Source organism: Eptatretus burgeri, chromosome 9 (genome assembly GCF_056783735.1).
Source record: "Eptatretus burgeri isolate ZD-2024b chromosome 9, Ebu_testis_v1, whole genome shotgun sequence".
NCBI lineage: Eukaryota > Metazoa > Chordata > Myxini > Myxiniformes > Myxinidae > Eptatretus > Eptatretus burgeri.
Genome location: NC_140969.1, coordinates 33159358 through 33172474, shown reverse-complemented (window position 1 = coordinate 33172474; position 13117 = coordinate 33159358). Strand labels below are relative to the sequence as shown.

The following is a 13117-nucleotide window of genomic DNA, read 5'->3' as shown; positions in this document are numbered from 1 at the left end:
TTCCCTCGTTTCAGGTCCTTCTTTTTTTTTTTTTTGAAGTTCACCCAAAACAAGGCTGAAAGGCATGAAATGAAAAGGACTACAAAGAAAAACAAGAGGAAAAACGAAAGGAGTAAAGGAGCTATTCTGTTCCTTCTCGAATTAACTGAATGAACGATGTGGGGGGCTGCATCAGTTGGCAGCTCAGGGATGTGTTGACGGACCGGTTGCACTGAATAAGCTGTGATCGAGGTCCATAATGTTAGCTAAGGACTGTTTCCTTCATGTTCTTCTCATTGAAGTCCTGATGTATCATGGGCATGTCAAAGCACACTCTCCACCAGGGTGAGTCATAGCGGGATCGTGGAGAATACTGGGAATCCCCCACGCAGGAGTAACTTGGAGGACTGGAAGAACAATGTGAATATTGTCGTTGAGGTGAGCCATTTGAATAAATCTCCTGTAAAGGACGGAGGAAGCTCAAAACGAAACGGAACTCCATGTTGTACTGCGTCTGCTCTCACGGCCTGTGCTGCTGCCGAGGCTCGCTGTTCTTCGTCAGCCATTTGAATATATGTATATATATATATATATATATATATATATATATATATATATATATATATAAATATATATATATATATATATATATATATATATATATATATATATATATATATATATATAAATATATATATATATATATATATATATATATATATATATATATATATCTTCTTCTTTCGGCGAGCTCCGTTAGGGGTAGCCACAGCGGATCAACCGTCTCCATTTCGCTCTATCCTCCACATCTTCCATTGACACTCCAACCACCCGCATGTCCGCCCTCACCGTATCCATGAACCTCTTCTTTGGGCTTCCTCTTCTCCTCCTGCCTGGCGGCTCCATCTTCAACATCCTTCTCCCGATATATTCCGCTTCCCTCCTGTGCACATGTCCAAACCATCTCAATCTCGCTCTCTCACTTTGTCTCCAAACCGTCCTACCTACGCTGTCCCTCTAATATACTCATTCCTTATCCTATCCATCCTCGTCACTCCCAACGAGAATCGCAGCATCTTTAACTCTGCCACCTCCAGCTCTGCTTCCTGTCTTTTTGTTAGCGCCACCGCCTCCAAACCATACAACATAGCTGGTCTCACGACCGTCTTATATACTTTCCCCTTCACTCTTGCAGCTACCCTTCTGTCACAAATCACTCCTGCAACTCTTCTCGAACCACTCCATCCTGCCTGCACTCTCTTTTTCACTTTTCTCCCACACTCTCTGTTACTTTGGACAGTTGATCCCAAGTATTTAAACCCATCCACCTTCCCCACCTCAACTCCTTGCAACCGCACCATACCACTACCATCCCTCTCATTTACGCACATGTACTCCGTCTTACTCCGACTGACTATCATTCCCCTTCTCTCCAGTGCGTACCTCCTTCCTCTCGAGGCTCGCCTCAGCCTGCTCCCAACTCTCCCTACAGATCATGACGTCATCCGCGAACATCATAGTCCATGTAGATTCCAGTCTGATCTCGTCTGTCAACCTGTCCATCACCATTGCAAACAGGAAAGGGCTCAGAGTCGATCCTTGGTGCAATCCTGCTTTTACCTTAAACCGGTCTGTCATTCCTACCGCACACCTCACTGCTGTCACACTGTCCTCATACATATCCTGCACGATCCTCACATACTTCTCCACCACTCCCGACTTCCTCATGCAATTCCACAACTCCTCCCTTGGCACCCTATCATAAGCTTTCTCTAAATCCACAAACACACAATGCAACTCCTTCTGGCCTTCCCTATACTTCTCCATCAACATTCTCAAAGCAAACATCGCATCAGTGGTGGTCTTTCCTGGCATAAACCCATATTGCTGCTCGCAGATCGTCACCTCTCCTCTCAACCAAGCTTCTACTACTCTTTCCCACACCTTCATGGTGTGGCTGAACAACTTTATCCCTCTGTAATTTCCACAGCTCTGCACATCACCCTTATTCTTGAAAATCGGAACCAATACACTTCATCTCCACTCCTCCGGCATCCTCTCACTTTCCAAGACGTCATTAAACAATCTGGTTAACAACCCCACTGCCATCTCTCCTAAGCACTTCCATGCCTCCACTGGTATACCATCTGGGCCAACCACCTTTCCACTTTTCATCTTCTTCATAGCAGTCCTCACTTCATCCTTACTGATCCACCCCACTTCCAGATTCACAATCTCCACCTCTTCCAACCTTCTCTCTCTCTCATTTTCTTCATTCATCAGCTCCTCAAAGTGCTCCATCCACCTTCTCAACACACTCTCCTCGCTCGTCAGCACATTCCCATTTGCGTCCTTTATCACCCGAACCTGCAGCACATCCTTCCCAGCTCGGTCCCTCTGTCTTGCCCATCGGTATAAATCCTTTTCCCCTTCTTTTGTATCCAACTTCTCATACAGCTCGTCATATGCCTTTTCCTTGGCCTTTGCCACCTCTCTTTTTGCCTTTCGCCACCACTCCTTGTACTCCTGCCTACCTTTTTCATCTCTCTGACTAAGCCACTTCCTTTTTGCCAACCCCTTCTTCCTTATACTTTCCTGTACTTCCTCGTTCCACCACCAAGTCTCCTTATCTTCCTTCCTCTGTCCAGATGTCACACCAAATACCTTCCTAGCTATCTCCCTCACCACTTCTGCTGTAGTTGCCCAATCATCCCACGCATCTTTACAACCATCCAACGCCTGTCTCACCTCCTCCCTACATTTCATGCAACAGTCTTCCTCCTTCAGCTTCCACCATCTGGTCCTTGGTTCAGCCCTCACTCTCTTCCTCAACCTTACCTCTAAAGTCATCCTACAGACCACCAATCGATGCTGTCGAGCAACACTCTCCCCTGCCACCACCTTACAGTCACTAATCTCTTTCAGGTTGCATCTCCTTCTTAAGATGTAATCCACCTGTGTGCACTTTCCTCCACTCTTGTATGTCACCGTGTTCCTCCTTCTTCTTGAAATACGTATTTACCACTGCCATTTCCATTCTTTTTGCAAACTCTACCACCATTTGCCCTTCCATATATATATATATATATATATATATATATATATATATATATATATATGTATATACATACATATATTAATTCAGTGTCCCAACGGGGACATATACAGTAGACTAGGCGTAAGTCGTCACCATCGGGACCGAGAAAAAAGTGACGACTTAGAAATGTGACGACTTACGCGTATCAGCGTATGTGAACATTCATGATGACTGTGGGGTGAAGGATGAAGTCGCGCGTGGCCTGGACACATCTGTGTGAGAGCCGGCTATTTTACCGAAAGGAAAACACAATCCTCAGGGCATAGGTGGGGGTTCATTGGTGAGTTGGAAAGTGATCAAGCAAAGATGGAATTCATGAATCAGTTTAGCAAAAGTAAAGATAATGAACAACTGTAAGACAACTCATATACCATCGGTGATGGTATGGTGACAAATTACATGAGACACAGTCATCGTGGTGATAATTACCACTCAATGCCTATGTGTGAGTGCAGTAATGTACAAAACAAGCCAATATAAAACCATGATCGGACTTCAACACTAAGCTCGATCGATCCTTTACTCCTTCGCGAAGTAATCCGTTATGTTTGACTGCCTCAAACTCTTGGGCATCTGGTGCATGAGAAAGGACTCAAACTAGTCATTGTATTCCCTGATGTTGCCTGGGTAATCCTCCACCGAAAGACAGTATCGGCCTAATCGGCCGAAACCGAATATTTGGCTGAGCCGATATTTGCCGAAACCAGATGATGAGCGCATTATCGACGTCTTCAAAGGGCACACATTTCACACGTTTCACACTTACCACCGGCCTCGCGATCTTCTCCACTTGTCCAAACATCGTGCCCTTATTCTTCAAGATATCGTTCAATGTCTGCCGTTTGATGTCCAACTTCTCAGCTCTGGCTGTTTTCTTCATCAGTGGGTTTGCCTCGCAAAACTGGATAATGTCGTATTTTTCTTTGTAGGTTTTAGTTGTAAGCTTACGCTTCATTGCCATTGTCCTGCCTGCAGTGCGATCAACGTGTGTACGCAGTTATAAATAGCCTATCACTGGCGGTGTAAACCAATGAGCGAGCATCACGATTCCATGAAATCGGGCTTCTCACGAGCCAGCAGTTCCATGTGACGAGTTAGGAGTAATAATTTACTTGAGTTTCCAGTACGCGGGAACGGACAACATCTGACGACTTAGACGAAGCGACGACTTAGAAATGACGACTTACAGAGAGATGACCCTTTATTCAAAGGGATTAAATATGAGATAAATTCGGGACTTTTTGACGCTGCCGACTTAGGCGAAGTGACAAGTTACACGCTGCCGACTTACGCCTTGTCTACTGTATATATATACATATATATATATATATATATATACATATATATATATATATACATATATAAATATATATGTATTGTTGCGAATTCGCGCCCGCCGGCGTGCGATCGGCCGCTCGACTCGAATGGCGGCCGCCTCACCCACCGGAACGGACAATTCAGTCGTGACCCTCTCGGAACAACGCCGGGAGCTAGTCACGGGTGGGGGTTTAACCTCACCACGATCGTGCCTATTGCCCACCCACGCAAGATAGGGTTGCTCGCAAATTCGACCTACCTAAGTACCTGCGCGAGTGGTCGACCGGGTGATCGTCCCACGCCACAGGCCGACTCCAGACACGAACCGCTTCAGCGGTCCGTTCCGTGATAATCCGTCTGTTCAGTGATAATCGAGCGGTGTTATCGTCGGCCTTGACGGTTCCGATTAATTACTGGGCGTTTTAAACCCACTACGAACCCCTTACGTGATGCAAGATGGAAATTCAAACAAAGGAAAGGACGCAGTGAAACGGGGAACAAGTTCACACAATGCACATTTATTTCACACAGAAGGCACGTACAGCACGTATATAAAGCAAAAGAAAAATGCACATAAAACAGTTAAAACAATAGAAGCAAATGCAGAGCTACAACCGACTAAGGCCGACACACGGGAACACACAAAACAATACTACTTGACGGACGGCGCCACCACAAGCATTTACACAAAAAGCAAAGGAAAAGGAGTCGCGACTTCCCTTTTCGTGGCCGGTGAGTCCCTCTCCCACGACCGTCAGTGTGGTCGCGCCTGGCCCCGACCTCTCCCGCGGCCGGTGAATCCTCTCCGGCACTCCTCGTCCAGATGCGCAGGTCCACCTCACTGGTGCTGCCGCGTCTCCCGTCCGTGCCTCCGTTCACAGGTCGCTTGCCAAGCCGCGAGCGCAGGACCTCTTCCCCCGACAAGACAAGCAGACAGGAAGCCTCGAAGAACCAACTCAACTCGAACCAACTCGACTTGAACCAACTCGACTAGGAGACAGGAAGCCTCGAAAACCAGACTCTCGCACCAACTTGACCAACTCTCCTCAAGGTCCATCCTGTCCGCCTTTTGTAGCGCGGGGCTCCGCCCTTTGCTCCGCCCCTTTTTCGGCCCTGCCTCCCTTCGAGCTTCTTGGAGAAACCTCTCGAAGGGGGGCGTGCCCTCTCGCTCTCCCTCCACCCCACCCTGTGCGGGGGCCGGGGGAGTCAGTTTTGGCTCAGGGCCAGAGAATTATTCCCCCAAAAAGAGGCCCCCACCTTTTCTCACCTTTGACCCCCGGCTCGGATCGCACTTCCATCCCACCGAGCGCAGGGAATTTAGACAGGAGAAACAGGCGGGAAAAGCCCCCGAGCATCGTTGTTGGTTTTTGTTTGTTCCTCCGCGGAGATCGTAACCACACAGGGCCTATTGAATGGCGAGTGGCGAAGATGTGGTAGCGTAGATGGTGGAGGTGGCATGGTTGTAGTGTGGTTGGTGCTGTGGTGGGGATGGCGTGGTTGTTGAGATGCTGTTTGTTTGAAATAAAAGATAGAACAGAAAAAATGGCTAACTCAAAGCGTCGTAGCCCGGATGGATCACATAAATTCCCTCTACACAACGGGTTTGGGCTAACTACACATGTACTTTCAGAGATATCTCACGTGAGGGCCCTTTATGGTGTAATGCGAATTTTCCACAACCGTAACAATTTATATACAGGGTGAGTCAGAAGCAGTGCCCGATTTCTGTCAGTTGCTTGTTTGCTTGCCATTTGTAGTACACTGTACAAGAAGGTAGAAATAAATGAATGACATGTTTATCTAACCATTTATTCAAGAAAAAATTATTACGGAACTGTACCAAGCTGTTATACTTGCAAATTTCAAAGTGCCCTCCCGCGTGATCGATGCACAATTGTAGCCGAGCAGGCACAGAGCGACACATATGTCTGCAGAGTTCGATATCAATTTCCTCAAACTTTGCAGTGATTTGAACCTTCAATTCCTGAATGGTACGAGGCTTTTCACGATAAACAAGGTCTTTCATGAGCCCCCAAAGAAAGAAATCTGGAGGTGTAAGGTCTGGGGAGCGTGCCGGCCACTCGATTGGACTGCGGCGGCCGATCCACTTTCTGGGAAAGTTTTCATCAAGCCACTGACGAACATAACGTCCATAATGAGGTGGAGCTCCATCATGCTGGAAATAACAGTCCTGATCTTGTACCCTGGGTCAAAAGATGGTTTGCAGCATATCGAGGTAAATTTCTGCAGTGACAGATCCCTCAAAGAAAAAGGGTCCAGTTATCCCCAATGGAGATATAGCTGCCCAAACTGTCACTCCAGGTAAATTTACCTCCTTCTCAACTGTCACTCTCATTGGGTTATTCACAGCCCAGTAGACTCAATTGTGTCTGGTAATTGTGCCATTAAGCTCAATTTGATGCAAATTCAGTAACTTTCCAAACTCGCAGCAATAACCTGCAAAACAAAATCAACAATAAATAAATTATGAAAATTAATAATCTGCAAGACAATTATTAACAACATGACTTCCCAGAAAGAATCTGACAGCCGAAAAAACAGAAATCGGACGCTACTTTTGACTCACCCTGAATATATATATATATATATATATATATATATATATATATATATATATATATATATATATATATATATATATATATATATATATATGTATATATATATATATGTATATGTGTATGTATATATGTATATTTATACGTGTATATGTACATATGTATATGTATATATGTGTATATGTATATTTATATGTGTATATGTATATGTGTATATGTATATGTGTATGTATATATGCATATTTATATGTGTATATGTATATGTACGAGGTGTGTTCAAAAATTATCCAACCTTTGTTTATAAAAAAATACTCGTATCCAGATACAACAAACTTACACTAATCTCCTTCAAAGTAGTTCCCTTGGGCTGCCACACACTTCTCCCAACGGTTCTGCCACTGTCTGAAGCAGCGCTGGAACGCTTCTTTTGGGATGGCGCGCAGCTGGGCCGTCGCATTCCGCAAGATGTTTTCTCTGGACTGAAATCTGGTCCCTTTCAGGGGCATTTTCAGCTTGGGGAAAAGCCAGAAGTCACACGGAGCCATGTCGGGAGAGTAGGGAGCCTGACGAAGCAGAGGTGTGTTGTGTTTGGCCAGGAAACTCTGTATCAAATGTGAAGAATGGGCGGGTGCATTATTGTGATGGAGCTGCCAATTGACCGCAGCCAAAAAGGTTCAGCCGTTTGCGTCGCACAGCGTCACGAAGGTGACGCAGTACCTCTTGGTAGTACTCTTTGGCGATGGTTGTGCCGTGTGGTGCGTACTCGTGATGAACCACGCCACTGGAGTCAAAGAAGATGGTCAGCATGACGTTGACATTGCTGCAGACCTTCATTGCTTTTTTTTGGCCTCGGGGATGTTGAATGCTTCCATTATGATGACTGGAACTTGGTTTCTGGGTCGTACCCATAAACCCAGGTCTCATCGCCAGTGATCATTGTGTTGAAGAAGTTGGGATTGCTGTTCACAGTCTCCAGCATGTCTTGTGCGATCTCCAAACGGAGTTGCTTCTGCTCGATCGTTAGCAGCTTTGGCACGAACTTCGCTGAGATTCTCCTTAAGCCCAAATCCTCAGTCACAATGGAATGAACGGATCCAATGCTGACGCCCGCCTCGTCTGCAAGTTCTTTGATTGTGATTAGATGATCCTGCATCAGCAGGGTCCTCACTTGGTCAATGACGATCTCATTTCGGGATGTTGAGGGCCTACCAGAACATGCTTCACTTTCCACTGATGTGCAACCATCTTTGAAGCAGTTGTACCACTCTTTTATCTGTGTGGTGCCCATTGCTTCGTTCCCAAAGGCCTGTTGAATCTTGCGGATCGTTTCCACTTGGGAATTGCCAAGCTTTACACAAAATTTGATGCAGTAGCGTTGTTCAAGTTTTTCCGTCATTTTGTCAAAAACGAAAATCCGACGGCGCTCCCTTACACTTCCTCACTCATCAGCGGTCTGTCGGCGACTGACAGCTTCTGCAGGCGGGAAAATATTCACGCATACGGATTAGGATCGCCTACATACGTGCACCAAACCACACCTCCCTAGCTTCATTTGTTTACACACGAAAAATTAAGGTTGGATACTTTTTGAACACACCTCGTGTGTTCACACACCACACACACTTTTTGAACACACACCTAGCCTGGTGTTGGCGTAGTGGTTAGGGAAGCGGCTTGGGATCCAAAAGGTCCTGAGTTCAAGCCCCGTTGGCCGCTTGAATTAATACACACCAGGAGGTTGACTCAGCCTGTCATCCTTCCGAGGTCGGCGAAGTGAGTACCAGTGTACTGGGCCCGGCCCGGTGTACGCCCCGGTTAGAATAGGTGTACCATATCCCTGTGCCGTAAGAGGCAACCAGGGTTGTGTCAGGAAGGGCATCGGGCGTAAAACCTGTGCCAAATCATTATGCGGATCATAACGGATGATCCGCTGTGGCGACCCCTAACGGGAGCAGCCGAAAGAAGAAGAAGACTTTTTGAACACACCTCGTGTATATATATATATATATATATATATATATATATATATATATATATATATATATATATATATATATATGTGTATATGTATAATGTATGTATATGTATAATATATGTATATGTATATGTGTATATGTATAATGTATGTATATGCATAATGTATGTAGATGTGTATGTGTATATGTATAATGTATGTATATGTGTATATCTATAATGTAGGTATATGTAAATGCATATATGTATATGTATATCATGTATATATGTATGATGTATGTATATGTAAATGTATATGCATAATGTATGTATATGTATGATGTATGTATATGTATAATGAATGTACATGTATATGTGTATGTGTATGTGTATGTGTATGTGTATGTGTATGTGTGTATATATATATATATATATATATATATATATATATATATATATATATATATATATATATATATATATATATATATATATATATATATATATATATATATATACTGAACAAAAATATAAACGCACCAAGCGCAAAAATATAAACGCACCAAGCGATTGTTACTATTTTACCTCGAACTCATTAATACTAAATCTTCACAACAATTTGGTTATAGAATCCATGACAATTGAGCATTAAATTTCAAAGAGTTCCTTGAGAATTCTGGCGACAGTCTTTGCGCTACAACAGCCGACACAACCGAGGTGTCACTGTCAGAGTTCACACAATCAGTAGAGGGTGTGTCCACCGTTGGCGTCGCGCAGAGCGGTGCATCTCCGGCGCATGGACATCACCAGATTATCGATGGTGGCCTGAGGGATGTTTTCCCATTCCTCCTGGAGAGCCACACGGAGCTGGCGGACGTTCTCTGGGACTGCGTAACGTTGTCGTACGCGTCGATCAAGAACGTCCCAAATGTGCTCGAAGGGCGACATGTCGGGAGAATATGGAGGCCAGTCGAGGACATCAATGTCCTCCTCACCGAGGAAGTCCATGCAGATCCTGGCAACATGGGGGCGAGCATTGTCGTGCTGAAACGTCACATGGTGAAGGCGCACAAACGGCACGACGATGGGTCTGAGTATCTCGTCCCTGTACCGCTGCCCGTTCAAGTTGCCTTCAATGAAATGAAGCCGAGTGCGCTCGCCATGGCATATGCCTGCCCACACCATAACACTGGCACCACCGTGTGACACCCGACGAAGGACATTGGCGTCAGTGTAGCGCTCCCCAGCCCGACGCCAGACGCAGAGTCCGCCATCAGCCCGATACAGCTGGAACCGCGACTCATCGGTGAACAGCACCCTCTTCCATCGTGCGAGGGTCCAGCGCAAGTGAACATTGGCCCAGTTCAGTCGGGTCTGACGCCGGACTGCAGTGAGGTCGAGTCCCCGGTGTGGTCGGCGGGCTCGGAGGTTGGCCTCCCTCAAGCGGTTACGCACCGTCTGGGCTGAAATGCGCCTGTTATGCAGCCCGACAGTCTCATTGGCAGTCCTCCTGGCCGGTCGGAGTCGATCCCGGAGATGTTGCAGCCTCATGTGACGATCCTGACCGACAGTGGTCACACGTGGTCGCCGGGCATGTGGGCGGTTCACGGTGCTTCCAGTCTCTCTGAGGCGCGTTCTCAGGCGGCTAATGGTGGAGTGGTGGACATTGAAGTGTGCTGCAACGGCCCGTACTGACGTCCCAGCATTCAGCATGCCAATGGCGCGCTCCCTCAAGATTTGTGACATCTGTGACATGCTGACATTTGGCACCAGTCCACATTTTGGGTAGGCCTTTTACAGGGCAAGCTATAGGGAGTGTTTGTGTCCTGGTCACGCTCACTGACCATCACTCTGTCAAGCCCCATGGTGCTCATGGGAAGGATTACTCAACATGTGAGTCCACACACTCAGAGTGGTCAATTTCAATGGGAACATCTGTCTTGAGCAAAACAAAGGAACCATTGCTCAAACATATCATCGGTTTGACCATTTTCCCATCATGGCAATCTTGACTTAGATATTTAGGTTGGTGCGTTTATATTTTTGTTCAGTATATATATATATATATATATATATATATATATATATATATATATATATATATATATATATATATATATATATATATATATATATATATATATATATGTATGTATATGAATTGGGTAGTCGATCTTGTCGAAAAAAAATTTTTTTTTCAAAAAAATATTTCTTTGAAATTTGTTCTCCCCTTATTATCAGTATTTCCGTCGATATGTTTGTCTGTCTGTCTGTCTGTCAGTGCCTCTGTTCGGTCCAGTGCTCCGTTAATACAATGGCGATTTTGATGAAACTTGGTTGGTAGGTTCATACCATGACATAGTTATGTGCAAATGAGAACCGTTGCTCAGGACACCACTGTTGCCCAGCAACGGGACTTTGAAATTTTTGAAAAATCATAAAAAAATTATTTTTTCGAAAATCAAAAATCGGGCCACGAGCGACTGTGAGCAGTACATTCAGCCATATTGTCAAAAATTTCCAGCTGGATCCTATGAAAACTGTCGGAGAAGATAGACTTTGAATGAACCCTGGTCAAAAACAATAAAAAAACGAAGTTCGTTATATCTCAGAGACTATGAGTCAGATATACATGAAACTGGTATGGTAGGTTCATGGTATGTCCTAGTTATGTGTGAGAAAGATCCGTTGCTATGGACCCCTCCGTAGCCTAGCAACGGCCGAAAAACCTCTAAATGTGGGGGTATTTTAACGAAAAAAACAATCTGCAGCATTAACCCTTGAAGCTGGAATCATGAATATTCTTGTGCTTAATCCCCAGGTCATTCCCCATCGAAGGGACCCATCGCGTCAGGTTCTATTGGGTAGTCGACTACCCATGTCCGCCTACCGGCTTGTATATGTATGTCTATGTGTATATGTATGTATATATATATATATATATATATATATATATATATATATATATATATATATATATGTCCAACTTGCACTAAAATGTCCAGAATACGAGATAAACTGAACTTACCAATGGAGTTACTTTAGTAGTTCTTGAGGACCTGAAATAACTCCCTTTTCCACATCTCAAATCACCGCTGCCACCACGAGAACACCGCATCACATTGCTGGGTGTTCCATCGGTTTGATAAACAACAACCATAGGACCAGGAGATGTGTTTCGTCCAAGGGAAGTGAATATTCCTCAATACACAACCGGACCGAGTCACAAACATTTGAATACGGCCCAGCACGAACTGAGCCAAAAGCACCAACAAGCCACGCTTCCGTGCCCCCTTTTTGCGCCCAAAACCAATGACCACTCAAACGAAACCGGTAACTTCAAATAACCACTCGTTTCGTTAGCAACATTTGCTTATCAATAAAAATATATTAAAAACTATCTTCCTTACAATAACTTTTTTAATGTTAAATACATGTTAAAGTCTTCCAATCGTGAAAGTTTCCGAAATACATAGATACCTCTCTGGGTTCCATTGAGGAGGTTCAAACGCTGCAAGTGGTGACAAAATTGTGTGACGTTCTCCAAACAAGTGCGCGCAGTGGTGTTGTACGATTCGAGTAGATCTGTGACTTGTTGGGAAAAATACAACGAAAGCAATCAACGACTTATTCCGAAATTCCTGAGGTAATTAAACAATAAATATATCATATAATTATCGTGGCATCACCCTCGTGAGTTTGTCAACAGTATTTCTATATCAGATGCGTTGTTTCTAACGGTCACGGAAATGACGTCATCAGTTGAGCCTGAGGTGAACGGTTTTGAGGTGAACTTCGCCAGTTTTTTTTACAACATGGTTTGTACTATTTTTAATGTCAAAGGAGGCCAATCAAAGTAGAAAGTTATTGGGAGTCGTTTTCACATCGCTTCGATCGAGGGCCATTTATAGGTCGTCACCCGTCCGGGATCCTGTGACCATGGCGGGTCCTTCGTCCCACTGTTCGTTCCAAAACTACATAAACAAGCACGACTTGTCCGAGACGTACGAGGTCAGTTGTTACTTCATAGAAAACCTTCCCGACTCGGTTTTTCTACTGATATCTGTGATACTGACTGGATTGCGGGTCGACCCATTCGTGACGTACACACAACTGTGTTGACGTCACACACCCGCGGCGGCCATTTTGAACCCCAAAAAAGCTACAACGGGTTAATGAGGTCGCCGTGTAT

General features: G+C 44.7%; 1 protein-coding gene across 1 annotated transcript in view; it reads left to right on the top strand.

Moving 5' to 3' along the window:
- Positions 1-12675: 12675 nt before the first annotated feature.
- The window catches only part of LOC147019864 (uncharacterized), a 105345-nt gene continuing 104903 nt past the window's right edge, over positions 12676-13117 (top strand). The window contains exon 1 of the mRNA XM_085894643.1: positions 12676-12713. The gene's annotated coding sequence lies outside the window, so the exon portion shown is untranslated. The remainder of the gene's footprint in view (positions 12714-13117) is intronic.